Raw genomic sequence first — 17,545 nt, 5'->3', positions numbered from 1 at the left:
TCAGTGAGCAACTGAGGCCAGTAAGAAGGAAGGGGGACACAAGATACAAAGAGGGACAAGAAGACAGAAACTGAGGGGGGAAACAAAAGGATGAAAAGAGATTCCTAAGACTAGCAGGGGTGGTGGTGGGTTGAGATTCTAAGTACCAAAGATCAGTAACTCCTGCATGCCTGAGGGGACTGTGCCTCTAGGATGGCCCCAGCAGTACTGAAGTAGCAAACTTTCACCCTTAGCGATATGCACGATCCTTTAATGGCTAACTCAGCAGTGACTAGAGTGTATGTAAGACTAGAGGGATCTCCATGAGTGCTCGGCTGGGCATAAGACCCCAAGGACCTCTCTATGGCCCTCTGGGTAGGGAAGAGGAAGCTGAGATTGAGTCTGCGAATGCTGGCTGAGTCAGGCCAGGGCTGCTCCAGGTGAGATTTAATTTCATTTAGAGAAAGTCAAGGATTTATCATCTTGTATCTCACAACAGTTCATGGATGTAAATTTCTATCCACTACACCTGGGTGACTTTCAAGAGGCACTTTTCCAAGAACATTCTTCGTCCTTCCCAAACTTTCTTTAGGCAAAGGCAACAGTGCCTTATGAACACAGAACACAGGGGTGGGGAGGTTTGATTCCCAGTACAGATTTCCCAGAGGCATCCAGTGGAAATCCAGGAACACAGACTGGGACCAGAGACAGCCCAAAGGACTACTTATGTCCTTCTCATTTCTAAGGAGGAGAAACAGCAGGTTCTCCAGACCATATCTGGCCAATGTCCCTCCCATTACTCGGCTTCTTCTTGGTGAATAGTTTTTCTCCAGACCCTCATTTTAACCATCAAAACATCAATTCTCACAATCTTGGGTTTAGTCCAGATAGAGCTGAGAGGTTAACATCCTTCCACCTCCTAGCCTATGCCTGGCTGGGTGATGGTTGCAGAGCACCATCCAGGCGAGTACAGGTGCTAAAGCTTTCTCTCTTCTGGGCAATAAGAATTCTGCCTCACCTTGAGTCTGGCCTTAATGTCCTGTCTCCTCACTCTGACTTCTACTTTGATGTCCACCATCCACCATCTCAGCAGGTAGTGCTTTTCTTCTGCTTTCAACTCTTAACCTACTTCTTTCTCTCTCTAATGATGAAAAAAAAAAAACATTTCCTATCTTCAAGGGCAGTATTTTCTAATATGTCATCTTAAGCAATAGGCATTAAGTTCCTGGACGTCAAGGATCATGTCCTACATACATTTTGTATTGCACCCACTCCAGTGCCTGACACTTAGGTTTCTAGTGAATGTTTACAGAATGACTCTGTAGACACTACCTGTTTGATAACTCCAGGTGAACATTTTTACAGGTATCCTAAACTCAAGATGTTCCATTTAAATTTTTGATTTTCACCTCTTCACTTAACTTCAAATCTAATCCTCTTTCTGATAGAGGTAATAGCACCTCTGTCCTCCCAGTTGCCTATATAGAAAGATTCAGGCATCTTTGAGACTTTAATTTCCTGGCCACATCTAACTGTTGACCAAGTCCTTTCCAGTTCTATGTACAAAATATGGCTGGACTTTCTCCATTTCTGTCTACCTCAGTTCAGTCCACCACCATATCTCCCTAGCACTATAGCAATAGCCTCCTAACTAGTATGTGATTCCAATCTTGCTTTCTCCCATCCAGGGAATAACCAGAGTTGATTTAAAAAAAAAATCTGAGTTTCATTGTTCATGTTTCTACTTGGCCACAATTAAACCTGAAGTCTTTCCTTTGGTTTCATCTCCCACTACTCTGTTCAGACACAGTGTCTTTCTCTAAGTTGGACAAGTTAGTTGGTTCTAATAGGTTTCTCATTTTATTCCTCTTACAAAAACTTTATATTTTTCCTTCTAAGCAATTGTCACAATTCTTAACTAGATATTTATTTATGCATTGACATGTTTAGTGCTTGTTTCCTTTCCTAGGTGGAGCTCCTCAAGGGCACGGACAATGTCTGCCTAGTTCACCAATGTCTTCCTAGCATCTAACACAGTGCCTGAATATAAGAGGTACATAATTAATATTTTTTAATGAACATGCTTAAATTCTAAACATTATGCTCAGCATGCTACACTTATTCTTGCTCTGTTGTTAGAGTTGATTAGCTAGCAAAGGTGAGACATTCCCCTGATGTAAAGCGAGATTAGGCAATTCAATTTAATTCTGTTCAGTGCAGTTCAAGTCATTTCAATTACATTTAGTTCACTTTAATTTAATTCAACAAGTCTTGATAGGTACCAAGAAATATGACAGTTTTTATGCTAGGGTGTGGAGAAATCAGTGATAAAAAATTATCTACTTCCTGCCCTCAGGAGGTTCTCCATTTATAACCCCTCATGTTACAATGAATGACAATTGTAGGACATATGACTAAACTTACCTATGCTCATTAAATTGCAAATAGACAACTGGTTGACCTAAACTGGACCTCGTTGCCATAACTCACCAGTGTAATGTATTGGGGTGTCTGATGACAGTTACAGAGGTTTAAATATTGCACAAGACCAGTGGAGGTGAATAATGAGATGGTGATGAAGAATGTTGAGTCCAATGACTCACCCTCCATTATTGGTCCTCTCCAGTGATAGGAATTCTCCAATCCATATTGAGATTCTATCCTAGAATCTCATGTCCCTTTCCAACTGATAGTTTCTCCCTTTTATTCTGTTCCATCTTAAATATATGAGATCTTAGCCTACTCACTTTCCCTAAGACGTGAGGTGAATATGAGATAAAAACGTTAAGACATATTATTGATGTCCTAAAGTGAGATTATCTATTACAAGAAGCAGAAGCAGTGACTTTCAGGTATCACCACTGAGCATGTGTAAATACCTAGAGATATGGCTCTGAGTCCTCTAGCAGCTAAGGCAGAAGAAAAAGGAAAGATATCAATTTATACAGTTTTACCTTTCAGACATGGAAAAGCAAGAACAGCTTTCTGCAGAAATGACATGATTTTCTTCTCTGTAAATGTATACTGGCAGAAATTTATCATGAATCCTTATAAAAGGACTTAAACATCAAGTCAGAGGATCTCAGAACTGGAAGGACTCTTTAAGGCCAACACTCGCCTTCAAACATGATGCCCTCTGCAGCATCCCCAATAAAAGATCCAATGACCTCTGCTTTAATAACTTGAGAAAGAGAGAAATGCCCACATAATCAGGAATTCCCTTTTCCTGTAGATAGAATTGTTAGAAAGTTCTTTCTTATATTGGACTATAAATGTTTTCCTTGTAATAGCAAGACACTGAACTAATTCTGCTTCTGGAGAAGATTCCCCTAAAATATTCCGAGAAGTTTATGCTTCTCATACACACCCACTCCTGCTCACTGGAATATTCTGCAATGGCACCTAAATTTGCATATGTTGTCTCTGCACTGTCCTTAGCTTAAATATTTTGGAAGTCAGTAATTTATTACTGGACTCTATTTGATCTCAATTCTGGGAACCTGTGTCATTCCTTACCAAACGTACCATGAGCTGGTCATGCTGATAAAACACAATCATTTGAGGGACACAAAGCATACTATATATTTTTTCCCTACTGTCTTAAGTATTTTTGGCAAAAGAGAGAAGTGTGAAAAGGTGAGAGCCCTTTACCCCGAGTCAATTATGAGGGTGACTGGGTGGCTGATAAATGATAGCCACTTCTGCATGAATAGCCTCTCTATTGCTAGGCATTGCTGGCACACCAGCTTTTTTTTTCCTGGCCTTAGTACTTATTTAACAATCTTTCAGAGAACTCTGTGCCTAATATTGAATCTTAAAATGTGACATTGTTCATATAAAATGAATATTTAAACCACATGCTGCAAATTCATACCCCAAAAAAGGGAAAAAAATATCCCCTTTGTCCTCTCTTTTAATAATAAAAAGGAGTGGGGGTGCTGAATGGAACAGCCACACTGCATGTGTATAGAGAGCTATAAATTGAATGTGTACACCAGGATTTCAACAAGAACCTTCTACACTGTCAGCCCTGTTATTCGAAAGATGGGTTTTTTTGGACTTTCTGTTTGCCCTGCTCTTGCTTGCCCACCTCTGGGGCTTTTCATTGCCCTTAGAAATCCAAACTTAGATGGGGAAGGAAAGCAAAGATGGTGCCTAACAGTCTTAGAGCCTCCTCATTAACAACAGACAACAGGTGTGAGCTTGGTAGGTTCCTTTTCCAGCAAAGCAAAGCTTCTAGATCATCTGTGTGTCCCTTTCATCAGGATTCCTTCCCCATCATGAGGGCAGATAATCAAGTTCACTAAGAACTGTGCTTTATTCATGTATGTGCATGTGTGGATATCATATTTCCCATATGCACATCCGTTCACTCTGTTCAGGGAGAATATCCACCAGGTGAATTTTAAATGTGCCTGTGCTGTTTTAGTTTTCAAGAGCACAGTGCCTCGGTGCATAGTTGAGGTGAGCTGGCAGGGAGGGCCTCTCTGGCACCGTGCTCACTCAAGGTAGATTTTGCAGTAGAAACCGCCCCCTTCTGCTGATGAGCTCAGTGTGTCTTTGTAAGCAGGCCTGTTTAAGGAAATACTAAATACCCACAAGCTGGGGGGTGTTAAGGGGGTGAGGAGGAACAGCCGCAGTAACTGGAACTCCACCGACCCTAGAGCTAACAGGGCCATGAACAGATCAGGAACCTGGGAAGGTCAAAGCTCTTCACCCCACAAAACCAGGTCCATCTGGAAAATGACCCAGAACAATCTTGACAATGAATTGCATCCATTTAGCTATCTCTGAGAAAGACTTCATTTGTTCTCTTCTTTGCCAGAGTCTGGAAAATCCAGAAGGATTCCCAAGTGTTCCTGAGCCTTCCTAGTGCATTGCCTCTGCTGTTCCATTAGTAGAAATGAAGTTCTGATGTTTTCATTCACTGACTGTCCAGCAGTGGAAAGAGGTCCAGGTCCACCTGGGATCTTATACCTCTGAGTCTCAGTTTTCCCATCTATTCAGTGGGGACACTTACACTTATCCTCACAGGGCTGTGAAAAGGACAAAATAAACATTACATTGAAATAATAATAATACCTAACATTGCTTGAGTCCTTATTATACGTCAGGCAATGTGTTAAGTTTTTCTATCTCTTGTCTCATTTAACCCTCACAACAATCCCATGAGGTAGAAACTCTTGCTGTGCCCCCATGATATGGATGTAGAAACTGGGACTCAGAGCAGTTAAGTAACTGGCCAAAGGTCACACAGCCAAATAGTAATGATGGTGCCCATTTTCACTCATTCATTTATTCACCACCATTTATTGAATGCTTGCTACACGCCAGACACTGAGAAGCAAAACCCCACATAGGCCTTGCCCTCGTGGCTCTTATAGTCTTGTTACGGGAACACCCCAAGTGCAGATTAAATGGAGGTGGAATAGAATCCCAAATTCTGCTCAACTCAGTGGTCCCCAGATCAAACCCTCTGGGACAAGCCTTGCCTGGTGCTGATGATCAAAACATGCTTAGGGTGACAGTGCTGGTTCTATAGATCATCCAGGGACAGAAACCAGGCATATTGGCCAAGGCAGAAAGGTCTTGTGAGTTTCTTTGCGTGAAGCATTCCCAGAGTTATAGGTCTGAAAGAAACCGTGAGAATGAATTGAATCCATTTCTCTACCTCTGAGAAAGACTGCATTTGCTCTCTTCTTTGCCAGAGAGATTTAGCCAGGGAAACTCACTTTAAAAACCTGGCTAAACAGAGTCTGTGTTTACAAACAGGTGAGTTTAAGGGCATTCCAGTGCCTTTAAATAGTGAGCACTCCTGGTGCATTTTAAATGGGATTGATTCAATGCATTTTCTTAGCACACAGCTTTTCAGGAATGCAAAATACACCTGTGCCCAGCATCCTAAGGCTTCTAAAAGGTAGATGATGCTTTTCTCCTTGTTTGGTTACATGCTTACCTCTTAAGGCATTTGTATAGAAGTCCTTCTTTAAACCTAACTGGCATCCCACCTGAGATACTGAAGGTATCGGCCATACTCTTTCTAATACAACTGAAGAGAGGGGGACTTGAGGAAAGAGGGTGGATTGGGGCAGATCACAGCCTTGCGTTGAGGACTCCTGTGAGATCTGGGGCAGTCTATTGGGTTAATAACATCACTTGTGGTTGAACCATTTCCCTAATTCTGTTCTAGCTGTTCCCAGACATGCAGTCCATTTCTGAAAACCTTTTTATTGGAGATACTTAATGCAGAATCTTTCATTTTTGCCATGAAACCTAGCACCTGTTCAACCAGGATGGATCATACAGGTCATCAAGCCATTCCCTTGCAGGACAGAGGAGGAAGTTGAGGCTTTGGGAACTTGGCCAAGAATGTGCAGCAAATTTGTGGCAAAACTGGGAGGACCATCCAGACTTCAGACCATAACCCAGTCAGTGCCCTGCCCTTTGAAGATCCAAGTCCTCCCCACCCTAACCTAACTCTTTGTCTCTCTAAGGTCCAGAGCAGTGTCTTGTTCTTTCTTAGGACCCCCACAGCCCAGGTATAGGAACATTAGTTGCCTAAGACACATCTGCCTTGCTTAGACTTGAGCAGGCAAGACCAGGCAAGACCGCCTTGGCCATGAGACATGAAGAGCCTCTGTACAGTACCTGTTCATAAATACACTGTAAACAGACTTTGCTTAACCAGGTTTTTACAACAAGGTCCTCTGGCTGAATATGTCTATTGAAGAAGACTATAAATGCAGTCTTCCTTCCTTCCTTCTTCACATGCTTATTGAATATACTCAGTTATGTGTTGGAGCCCAGAGCCCTCCCACTGGAAAGAAATGCCCATTACTCTCTGTGCATGCCCTGGCACTGTCCAGATGACCTTCTGTCCCCAGTGGTCCTGAGCAGGGGCATTTCCCCTTCTTCCCCTCCCGGACTACTTTGAGCCCTAAGTAAATGGAGAAGGCTGGCATTCTCACCTCCTCTGGGAATGACTGTGCAACTCCCCAGCTTTCCATCATTCCTGAATCTCTGCAAGGCTCAGGAGGGCACAAAAGTGCTTAGCTCTACCCAGGTTTGCTCTCGGTTGGTGGCAGCCTACAATCACCCTTCCACTCCCTCAAACTCCCCTCTTGGAGATTTGCCAGTCACAGGAGGCACTGCCTGCATTTGATTTCTAATGCCTCTGCTAAGTTGTTTCCCTTAAGATTTTTTTAAATGTTTATTTATTTTTGAGAGATACAGACAGACAGAGTGTGAACAGGGGAGGGGCAGAGAGAGAGGGAGACACAAAAACCGAAGCAGGCTCCAGGCTCTGAGCTGTCAACACAGAGTCTGATGCAGGGTTCAAACTCACAAACTGAGCTGAACTTGGACACAACCTACTGAGCCACCCAGGTGCCCCACCCCTGCTAAGTTTAACACCTGGAGAAAATACCTGCTTGTATTTCGTGACAGTTCCCTAGCTGGTGGTCCAAGTCACTACTGATTTAGTCATTGGGTTGCATACATGTACAGCCCACATAGACCCATCAGAACCTTTCCAGGCATCAGTGACCTTGACCACTCATGTAGTCACTTCCCTTGACCTTGGGGGCCACCCTTGAAGATGTCTAAAAACCAAGGACTCTGCATCTGGGGATCAACTATCTTTTGGGCAAGTCACTCCCCTCCTTGGACCTCAGTCTTCCCATTTATAAAATGGGAGAACAGGTATAGATGAGTCCACGGGTCCTTTCTGAGGCCAAGTGTCATCTGACTGCTGAGCCACAGCTGTGGGAAGGTAGGTTAGAAGGGTCTTGCTGGCCACCAGTTGACAGCCTGTCATAATTAAACTTGACTGAGGCCTGAAAAAAAAAGAAAATTATATAGATGGACATTTGGGCTCTTTCCATACTTTGGCTGTTGTTGATAGTGCTGCTATAAACATGGGGGTGCATGTATCCCTTCAAAACAGCACACCTGTATCCCTTGGATAAATGCCTAGTAGTGCAATTGCTGGGTCGTAGGGTAGTTCTTTTTTTAAGTTTTTTAAGGAACCTCCATACTGTTTTCCAGAGTGGCTGCACCAGCTTGCATTCCCACCAACAATGCAAAAGAGATCCTCTTTCTCCACATCTTCGCCAATATCCATTGTTGCCCGAGTTGTTAATGTTAGCCATTCTGACAGGTCTAAGGTGGTATCTCAGTGTGGTTTTTGATTTGTATTTCCCTGATGATGAGTGATGTTGAGCATTTTTTCATGTGTCGGTTGGCCATCTGGATGTCTTCTTTGGAGATGGATGAATGGATAAAGAAGATGTGATACACACACACACACACACACACACACACACACACACACACAATGGAGTATTACTTGGCAATCCAAAAGAATGAAATCTTGCCATTTGCAAGTACGTAGATGGAACTGGAGGGTATTATGCTAAGTGAAATTAGTCAGAGAAAGACAAAAATCATATGACTTCAGTCATATGAGACTTTAAGAGACAAAACAGATGAACATAAGGGAAGGGAAACAAAAATAATATAAAAACAGGGAGGGGGACAAAACAGAAGAGACTCATAAATATGGAGAACAAACTGAGGGTTACTGTGGGAGGGGGGATGGGCTAAATGGGTAAGGGGCACTAAGGAATCTACTCCTGAAATCATTGTTGCACTATATGCTAACTAATTTGGATGTAAATTTAAAAAAATAAAAAATAAAACAAGTTAAAATTTAAAAAAAGAAAATTACAAATCAAAACGAGGAAGTGTTTAATTGAATGTTTACACATTAGTAAATGCCATTAATTGTTAAATTTGGTGTTCATAAAAACTTTCATTATATTTAAAAACAATTTGTTCCTTAGGATTTCTCACTTTGAGAGAATGTTAAAATATGCCTGGTGACTGCTGAGGGCTAATAGCCATGAGTTACAGCCAAATGCTTTCAACAGCCAAATCATAAAGAAATCCCTTTTAAATATTTCACAGCAAAAAAAAAAAAAAATACTAAGGTGGAATGCGGCTAACTTTCAATGTGTTTGAGAAGATGTAAAGTAAAATCTCCAAAAATAAGAATGCCTAGAGTCTTTGAAAATCTTAACACTGTATGAGTACCATACCAAAAACTAATATTTATTAAGCATTTGCTCTGGCCAGCCTCGTTTTCTGAGCCTTTTGCATGTATTAGCTCATTTAATCCTTGAGACCATCTTTGAGTTAGGTACTGTGCCCATGTTATAGGTGAGGAGACTGACGCAGAGGTAAGTAGTAACCTTACCAAGGACACCAGTTAGTTACCAGCACAGCTCAGGCAGGAAACCACTGTTCCAGGCCCACGCTTGTAGCCACTCTACTGTACAAGATGCCTGGTGACCCTGGGTGTTTCCAGAGGAGAAAACAAATGCTGGCAGTGTGAGAAGGAAGGGATGCATGGCTCTACAAATTAGGAGTGCAATTTATGTGGCATCAAAAGACTCCATCCCTGCTCAGCCCAGCTGCTTGCTGCTATCTCCCCTGTGGTGTTCTTCCGCCCTCAACATCTCCTTTCTAGCTCACTCTCAGCCCCACCGCATGCTATTGGTAACACAAAAAATAGTTTTTCTTAAAAAGAGCTGATACCCATTGACAGCTCCATCAGCATGTTATATAGTAGTTAATCTCATTCAATCTGCACAACAAACTTCATTTTATGAACAAGGGATTTGGAATTTAGAGACTTGAAATAATTTGCCCATGGTCACATAGCTCTCAGAAGCAATGGAAGCTAGGACTTACACTCTGGTTTTATTCAAAAGCCTAAACTCTCTTTTATAATAGGAATATATATGTATTGTTTAAACAATTCCATTAATAAGTATCATGAATAAAAAGTGAAGCCCTCCTTTTCCCACAACCAATCTACTCTTCTCTCTCTGATCCCCTCTCCCTATGTGTCCACTATTCATAGTTTAGTGGGCATCCTTCCACACTTTTGCTGTATATTTAAATATCTTCTTAGATATCTACCCATCTACCCCTTCCTTCCTCACTTATTTATTCTGGCTTCACTCTCTACATGTAGCAACTCCCAGGATGGAAAAAGCAATGCCAGTGCCTTAATAGTCATGTCAAAATACCAAAGGAAAGGCTGACCAGAGCCCTTATATACATCCATGGGATGAGGAAAAGCTTTTCACCCTTTTACAAAGTTTCTTTGGCTAACCCACCAGTCTTGTCTACTCCTGCCTGGTCTCATGTGCTGAAATAGCACACTACCTTCTCAGCCTGGGAGGTCTCTGGGCTCAGCTGGCTCAGATCCCACCTGTGGGGATCTTTGAGAAGAACAGGGCATCTGCATTAGACTCATGGTAAAAATCTGACTCACTGCTGCTTCTCTGTCCTTTGCTCAAAGGGGAATCACAATCAGAATTATCCAGAAAAGAGAATCAGGCAATAGACTGAATTACGTGGGGACAGGGTCATGCTACACTGGTTTTTGCATACTCAGTGCCAGCAGAGAATTAAGTACACAGTAGGTACCAAATAAATTGTCAAATGAGTAAGTCTGTAGAATAAGAACAGGGTCTCTTCCCAGTGTTGCATGCAGAAAAGTTCTGTTACAGTGAATTTTTTATTTGAAAAAATGACAGAGTTTTAGGCCTCTGGTGGATTGTTTTTTCTTTTATTTTCATAGTCACAGTTCAGGGGCAAAGAAAAGCCTCTATCTCTCTGAAATAGTAGGAGATGCCCATGGGGTTTGGGTAGCTTAAAATAGAAGGCTCTCTTACACATGTTGTAACGATGGGAATATTTAACAATGACATCGACAATGTCATCTGTGCAAAAGAGGTGACTTCCTGGCTGAGAGATCCTCAAGACAACACTGTGCCTAAGAGTGGGCAGTCTGTGAGTTCAAGGCTCTGGTTCTGGTGCCTGCTTCTTGGCTGTGTTATCTTGGACAAGGTACTTAACTTTTCTGTTTTCTAGTTTCATCATGTGTAAAATGGTTATAATAATAGGACCTGCCTCATTCAGCGTATAGACGAGCACAGTGTTTGATGTACGTGTGTGTGTGTGTGTGCGTGTGTGTGTGTGTGTGTGTAATAGTCTAGACCCTCATCATTATGCTATTGTTAATATCTAAGAACTTGACTTCTATTGACAACCAGCTGTCGAATGACTGAAGAATGCACTGTAGAGCAGGGTGAGATGCTGAAATAGATGTTCCATCTAAGGCATCTGAGTCCCCAGTGTTGGGCAGGCGGCACATAGCAACCTTTCTAGGTGAGTTAGCCAAATGTTCCTAATTCAGAAGCATAAGTGGGGCAGGGGGAAGGAGCTCTAAACTTTTATCCATAAGATCTGGATTCAAGCCCCAAATTTGACATTTATCATCTTATGTGGAAACATTAAAAAATCTTCTCTATATGGGGCCCCCGCGCAGCTTTAGAAGGAATATCCATGGAATACAGAGAGAGATTCAAACAAGAGACTCAAAGAATGTGAGCCAGAAGGGCCTCTAATACTGTCCAAGCTAGGGGTGGTAAGACCCAGAGTCTTCCCATTTTTTATAAAGTGAGTGTAATTGGGGAACTTGGGTGGCTCAGTCGGTTGAGCATCTGACCTTGGCTCAGGGCATGGTCTCATGGTTCATGAGGTCAAGCCCCACATCAGACTCCCTGCTGTCAGCACAGAGCCCACTTCAGATCTCCTGCCTCTCTCTCTCTCTCTCCTCTCTCTCTCTCTCTCTCTCTCTCTCTGTCCCTTCCCTGCTCACGCTCTCACTTACAAAAAAGAATAAACATTAAAAAAAAGAAGTGGGTATAATAAACACTCCCCTTTCCTCTTATTTCTACTGTACCCCTGCTAGAGTCATGATAAATGAGGGCAGCAGGGGAGACAAGAGGGAATGGTTTGGACTGTGCTCAGCTAAAGCAGGCAGCTCTTATCAGCTTTAGCCGATCATCACCATGTCCGGGAGACCTAGCCAAGCCAGCTAGTCGGACTTTTTGGCAGCTGGAAATCTTGATGATCACATAAAACCTCCTAAATTTTATATATTCCCCTCTAACTCAGAATTAATTTTATAATTTTGAATGGGCCAGCACCATGAGGACATCCAAACCCTGTGTGCCAGTTGCCCCATGGGCTGTGTTTGACCTCCAGTCCAGTCCAGTAGGCTGAGCCTACCAAGCCAGACCCTGAAGCACAGATCCCACAAGGAGCCTGCTTAAGCTGGTGGTTAGTCATACAGAGGCAGGAATGGGATCTGATCCTGATACTCCAGCCAATCATAAGAGATCAAATAATGCTATGACAGAATGTCACTGTTATAGGGAATAATGACAAAGTGCCTGAAAAAACACAACACTAAAAAAAATAGTTCCTAGGTGAAAATAGCATATCTGAGGCTTTCTGTCATATGGAAAACCCACAGCAAAATCCAGGGCCAAGAACCAAAACCAAAATAGAAACATATAAGCCTCAGTGAAGGATTCTTCTGCCATAAGACAGAGCTATAGTGTGTGACCCCAAACTCAAGCCTCTCAATCCTGGTCACAGAGTGATCTCCACTCCTGTTTACCCAGATTTTTCTTCTGAAAGCTTCTGTTGTTTGAAAGTCTGAAAAAGCCGTTGTGCTGAGATCATACTAATATTTATTGAGCTCTTAGTACATGCCTGATGCCGCCTAAGTTCTTTGCATATGTCAGTGCACTTAATCCTCAAAACCCTGTGAGGAGGGCTTACTTGTTCCCCTATGAGGAAATTGAGGCCCAGAAAGGTTAATAACATCCCCCAAAAGCTCAGAGCTAGAAAAAAGCAGCTCTGGGGTTAGAATTCAGACAGGCTGGCTCCAGAATCCAAGCTTTTAGCTACTGCCCATAATGGTTCCTGCTTAATCTTATGGTACCAGAACACACAGAGGGCAAGGATGCCCCCAGCTATTGAGAACATTGCAAGACGGGCTATAGAATTTAGTTTGGCTGTAACCTGAGCATTCCTCAGAACAGAGGGTACCAGATCCCCTATTGAGCAGTATCTATGGTCCCTGAAGGGACAGACCTTCCTCCCTTGTGACTTTTATTTCGTCTAGTGAATGTGAATTCTGCCAGAGGACCATCTAAACCAGTATTCACACTAAAAGAAAATCAGAAAAGGAGGGTTACTTGCTAAGTGATAGGAGGATGTATGTATATTCAAGTCTATTTGCATTCCTCATTTCAAAAATGAGACCTCTAGCTTTTTTATCAAGAAGTCTTAAATGACGGGGTGATATCCTGCTCTATCGGCTCCTTTAATTAAATGAACTCTGCAAAGTTACACCTCTGTGTACACTCAGAAACTCCCCTACCCTGTTCCCTTTTGATCTCTGTAATTTATTTTAAAGATCACATTGAACATGTTATTTGCTCTGGGGCCATGGCCCAAAGAAATCAAATTCTAACCTGATCATAGCAATCCATTCCATGTCACTCCAGTCATTAAAAAGCTGCCACACACCCCCACCCCCAGTTACCACTGCCTCTGAATCAAGTATAAATTCAGTCTGGAGTTTCAGGCTCCAGACACCTTTCCAAGTTATTTTCCACTTTTCATTAACTGATTCTCCTGCCTTTCAACTAAACTGGGCTACTGGTTGTTATCTCTTTCATGGGATATCTTAGAAACCATCCCTTCAAGCAGCACAATTACACATGGACTGAATTCTCTCATTTTGGGGGTCTGCATGAGGCTTCCCAGCCATCTGTACCTGTAATTCTGCCCATGTTGGAATCTGCATTGTCTTGATCTCCCTCTTGAGAAGTATAAGCAACAGGAGGGCAAAAAAATTATATCTTCAGTGATTCCCTGTCACATTTTACACATAGTAGGTATTCAGCAAATGTTTCTACAATTGAATTAGTCATCTGGGGAACTGATTCATGAATGGAATAGTCTTGGATTTTGTGTTTACATTCAAGACAATACTGAGGGAACCCTACCACTGAGTTATACACCTCTATCCACATGCTCTGGTTTTCACTGAATAACAATCCTCTCTGTTAGGGATCACAGTTCTAAGTAGAAAGGGCACTCAGTGGCTTCTCTTACATCTCTGTAACTGGATGAATGTAAAAATAGTATGGAGATATTCTTTTAATTTGGTAACTTAACAAATCCTTGTAATGCCTGCCTTATGCTGAACAGTGCTTTTGGCATGTGGGAGACACAAAGGAGTAACCAGGTGCTGGTCACTGGGGAGTTCCTGGTCAGCATAGGAAACAAACTGCCCTAAAGGTCTGGCCCTGGGTGGGTGGCCAAAATTATCTGTGGAATGAAGGAATAAGGTAGGGGAGAAGGGATGGAGGGACAAAGAGAAAGAGAGACCTAGAAAGAATATATAAGGGGTGTCTGTGTAGCTCAGTCAGTTAAGCCTCCGAGTCTTGATTTTGGCTCAGGTCATGATCTCATGGTTTGTGAGACAGAGCCCCACATTGGGCTCTGTGCTGACAGCACAGAGCCTTCTTGGGATTCTCTCTCCCTCCCTCCCTCCCTCTCTCTTTCTCTCTCAAAATAAATAAACTTAAAAAAATAATATATGAATGTACATGTGTCTGTATTTGTGTGTGGGTGCATGATAGATAGATAGATAGATAGATAGACAGATAGATAGATAGAAATGTAGATCATGGATGGGTAGATATGAAAAAATAGAAAGAGGTAAAAATAATCATTGTCTCCTCTCCATCCTGTCTCTCTCTGTAACATTATCCTATTTTACCTTCTCTATAGCACTTCTCACAATATTAAATTAATTTATGTACATGTTTATTTACCCTTTATTTTTAAAAAAGTATTCAGAATCCCCCTATCAAATGTAAGCTCCATATGACTGGGAACCTTATCTGTACTGTTACTCGCATATTCCCCGGAGCCCAGGCCATAACAGACAAAGGGCTATTTGTTTAGGTGAATGAATAAAAGGAGCTATCAGGTAGAATTTCACACCTAGAATTTGAACCAGAAAGTAAGGCAGGTGTACTATCCAGTGGTGGTCCACTTCTTCTTCTGGGGCCTTACAAGAGGAACTCTCTGGGTCTCCCAAGAATGGGGTCAGTCCCAGGGGGAAAGATCTAGGGGAACAAAAATGGCATCTGCCGACCTTGCTTCTAAGAGCAATTGCAATGACCACCCCTGTCCCCACCAGGGCATAGCTTTTCAGAATGCTCATGGTGTGGCATTTATTTTTTATTTATGAAATGCTTGTGTGCTCATGCCAACTTAGCAGGCACTATGACACACAAGGACCCATTCCTGTTCCTCTCCACCAGATAACAGGCAATATGAAGAACAATGCATGCATGCTGACAGCTGGCCAGCCCCCCCCCCCCCCCCCCCCGCAAAACAAATGCACTTATTGTTATGGTTTTATCGTAGTTGGAAATCTTCAGCTCCAGTTTTAGAGGGAGAAATAAGAAATAACGAAACAAAAAGGAGGCAGTTTAATATGGAGGGTCAGATAAGCCCAGGTTCCAGGGAAGACAGACCTGAATCCCAAACAAGATAATCATGAATTAGTTGAGTGGCCCCAGGCAGGATGAATCTGAGCTCTGCTTTCCTGTCTGTAAAAAGGGGGTAATGAAATCTACCTTAGAAGGTGGTGGTGAGGCTAATGGATGAGAAAGCGTGTAGCCCAGTGCTTGGCACTCAGCCCAGGCACCATCAATGAATGCCAGTTCCCTCCTTGTTCCCCTTAGAAAATGCTCCATCTTATTCCAAGATGCACCTCCTCTTCCTAATCATGGCCCAATTCATTAATTCAAGTGGGTTCGCAGTGACGGTACTGGGTAGTGTGTCAGTTCAAAGTATAGGTTCTGCTAGCAGACTGCCCTGGCTCAAATCATGGCTCTGTCACTCATTTGGTGTGTGACCTTGGAAGTCTGAACTTCAGGTTCTGCAGTTCTACACGGGAACAATTCTAGGAACTCAGTAGAGCTATGTGAGAATGAAGTGGATGTTGCACAAAAGACATTAGAACTGTACCAAAAACATCATAAATGCTCCAGTATTAGTGTACTCAGTAGTCCACTCTGCCCCCTCTGGCCTTCGTTCTGTCCCTCCAACATGGCTGAACTCCCTCCTGACTCAGAGCCTTTGCCTGTGCTGTTCCCTCTGCCTGGAACACTGTGCCTCCAGATCTCTGGATAGCTGGCTCTATCTTAATATATAGGTCCCAGCCCAAAGACCTTTTCCATAGTGAGATCTGTGCTGCCCACTCAATCGCTATTAGCTTCCCTCAAATAGGACATTGTCGATGAGGAAGTCCTATTGTATGATTTTCAGAACACTCAGTATCACCTGAAATTATTTTTCCTGTTTGGTTTGCTCATTTATTGTCTCTCCCCACCCCACCAGAATGTAGCTCCGTGAGAGCAGAAACCAGCCAGTCTTACTTCTTGAAATAGTGTCTGATGTATAGCAAGTCCTGAAGAAGTGAATGGATGGATGAACTAATGGGTGAATGAATGGCTATACCTCCAGTTGAGAGAGTGAGCTGGGACATCTGGCTCTTTGCAGTGCTTTGTTGGGCTTCTGCTCACCTGATGCCCAATACAGAAGCTGTGCTAAAGGCCAATTGCTAAAACTCTCCTGTACTTTCCTCCAGATATGAAAAACAGCTTAATGATAGACTTAATAGATAAAAATAAAGATAAAAGTGCTAAAGATAGATCCTGGGAGAGACCTCTGAGACATCCTGTGACTGATCCCCCTCAAACACCCCACTAGAGGAGCTCACACATCTCATCCCTCAGATTCCTGCCTCCTGATGCACCAGGCTGGGCTGGATGTGGTTGGGTGGGGCACTACTCCCTTCACTGGCCCCTTCCAGAATGATACTGGTGGCTGGAGGCCTCCTCTTCTTTTCAAGTGACCTGAAACTTGGGACCCTTTCTCCCTCAAGGGCAGAAAGATGGCTAAATTTCACCTTCCTCACATTTGTTGCTGCTGAGATCACCTGTGGAATAATCTGGGCCTCTTGAGTAAACACAGGTTTGGCTCTGAAGAACCTCATTCAGCTGATGGTTTGTGAAAGGAAGGTGGGTAGCAGAGGAGGGAGGTCATGGGCTGTTGCACCATGGAGCCTGGCTGGCCCGGGCTGTGTGTCTTCCTTGAGCCAGCAACGTGGGGGATGTCACCTTTCTGGAAAAGAACCACATCAATATTCTGGGTGACTCTTACACAAGTAAAGACAAATCTTGGGGCTAAAAGCCAGGAAAAAAAAATCAGGCCACACAAAGGACCGAGGCCTTGGAAAAATCAAAATAATAAAACCAGAGGTACTGGCTTCTGGAGAAAAACCTTGGGGCTATACTTCCACAGGGAAGTATTCTACAGGCTGGAAGAATGAGTGATTTTCAAGTGGGAGGGATACACCCACAATCCTTTCTTCTTAGCGTACACAATTCCTTTTTAGTGTACACATAGAGAGGCTGCTGACACAGCCCAGCCAGTCATTAATTGAGGGCCATGGGCAACCTACTTCACTTCTCCGAGCATCAATTTTCTCACCTCTGAAATGGGGACAAGAATACCTTAGGGAAAGAACTCTTAGGAAGATCAAATGAGA

The 17,545-nt window shown here is 42.9% G+C and overlaps 1 protein-coding gene and 1 long non-coding RNA gene across 6 annotated transcripts in view; one reads left to right on the top strand and one right to left on the bottom strand.

Moving 5' to 3' along the window:
- Positions 1-2,080, top strand: part of LOC145715659 (uncharacterized) — a 36,338-nt gene extending 34,258 nt beyond the window's left edge. The window contains exon 3 of the long non-coding RNA XR_014138052.1: positions 1,949-2,080. This is a non-coding gene — a long non-coding RNA (uncharacterized LOC145715659). The remainder of the gene's footprint in view (positions 1-1,948) is intronic.
- DOCK2 (dedicator of cytokinesis 2) overlaps positions 1-17,545 on the bottom strand; it is a 418,519-nt gene that overhangs the window by 115,209 nt on the left and 285,765 nt on the right. The gene's annotated exons all lie outside the window — the stretch shown is intronic.

The sequence above is a fragment of the Panthera onca genome, chromosome A1 (assembly GCF_046562875.1).
Source record: "Panthera onca isolate mPanOnc1 chromosome A1, mPanOnc1 haplotype 2, whole genome shotgun sequence".
Taxonomy (NCBI): Eukaryota; Metazoa; Chordata; class Mammalia; order Carnivora; family Felidae; genus Panthera; species Panthera onca.
The sequence above is the reverse complement of the archived record's forward strand: the minus strand, read 5'-3'. Positions and strand labels throughout refer to the sequence as shown.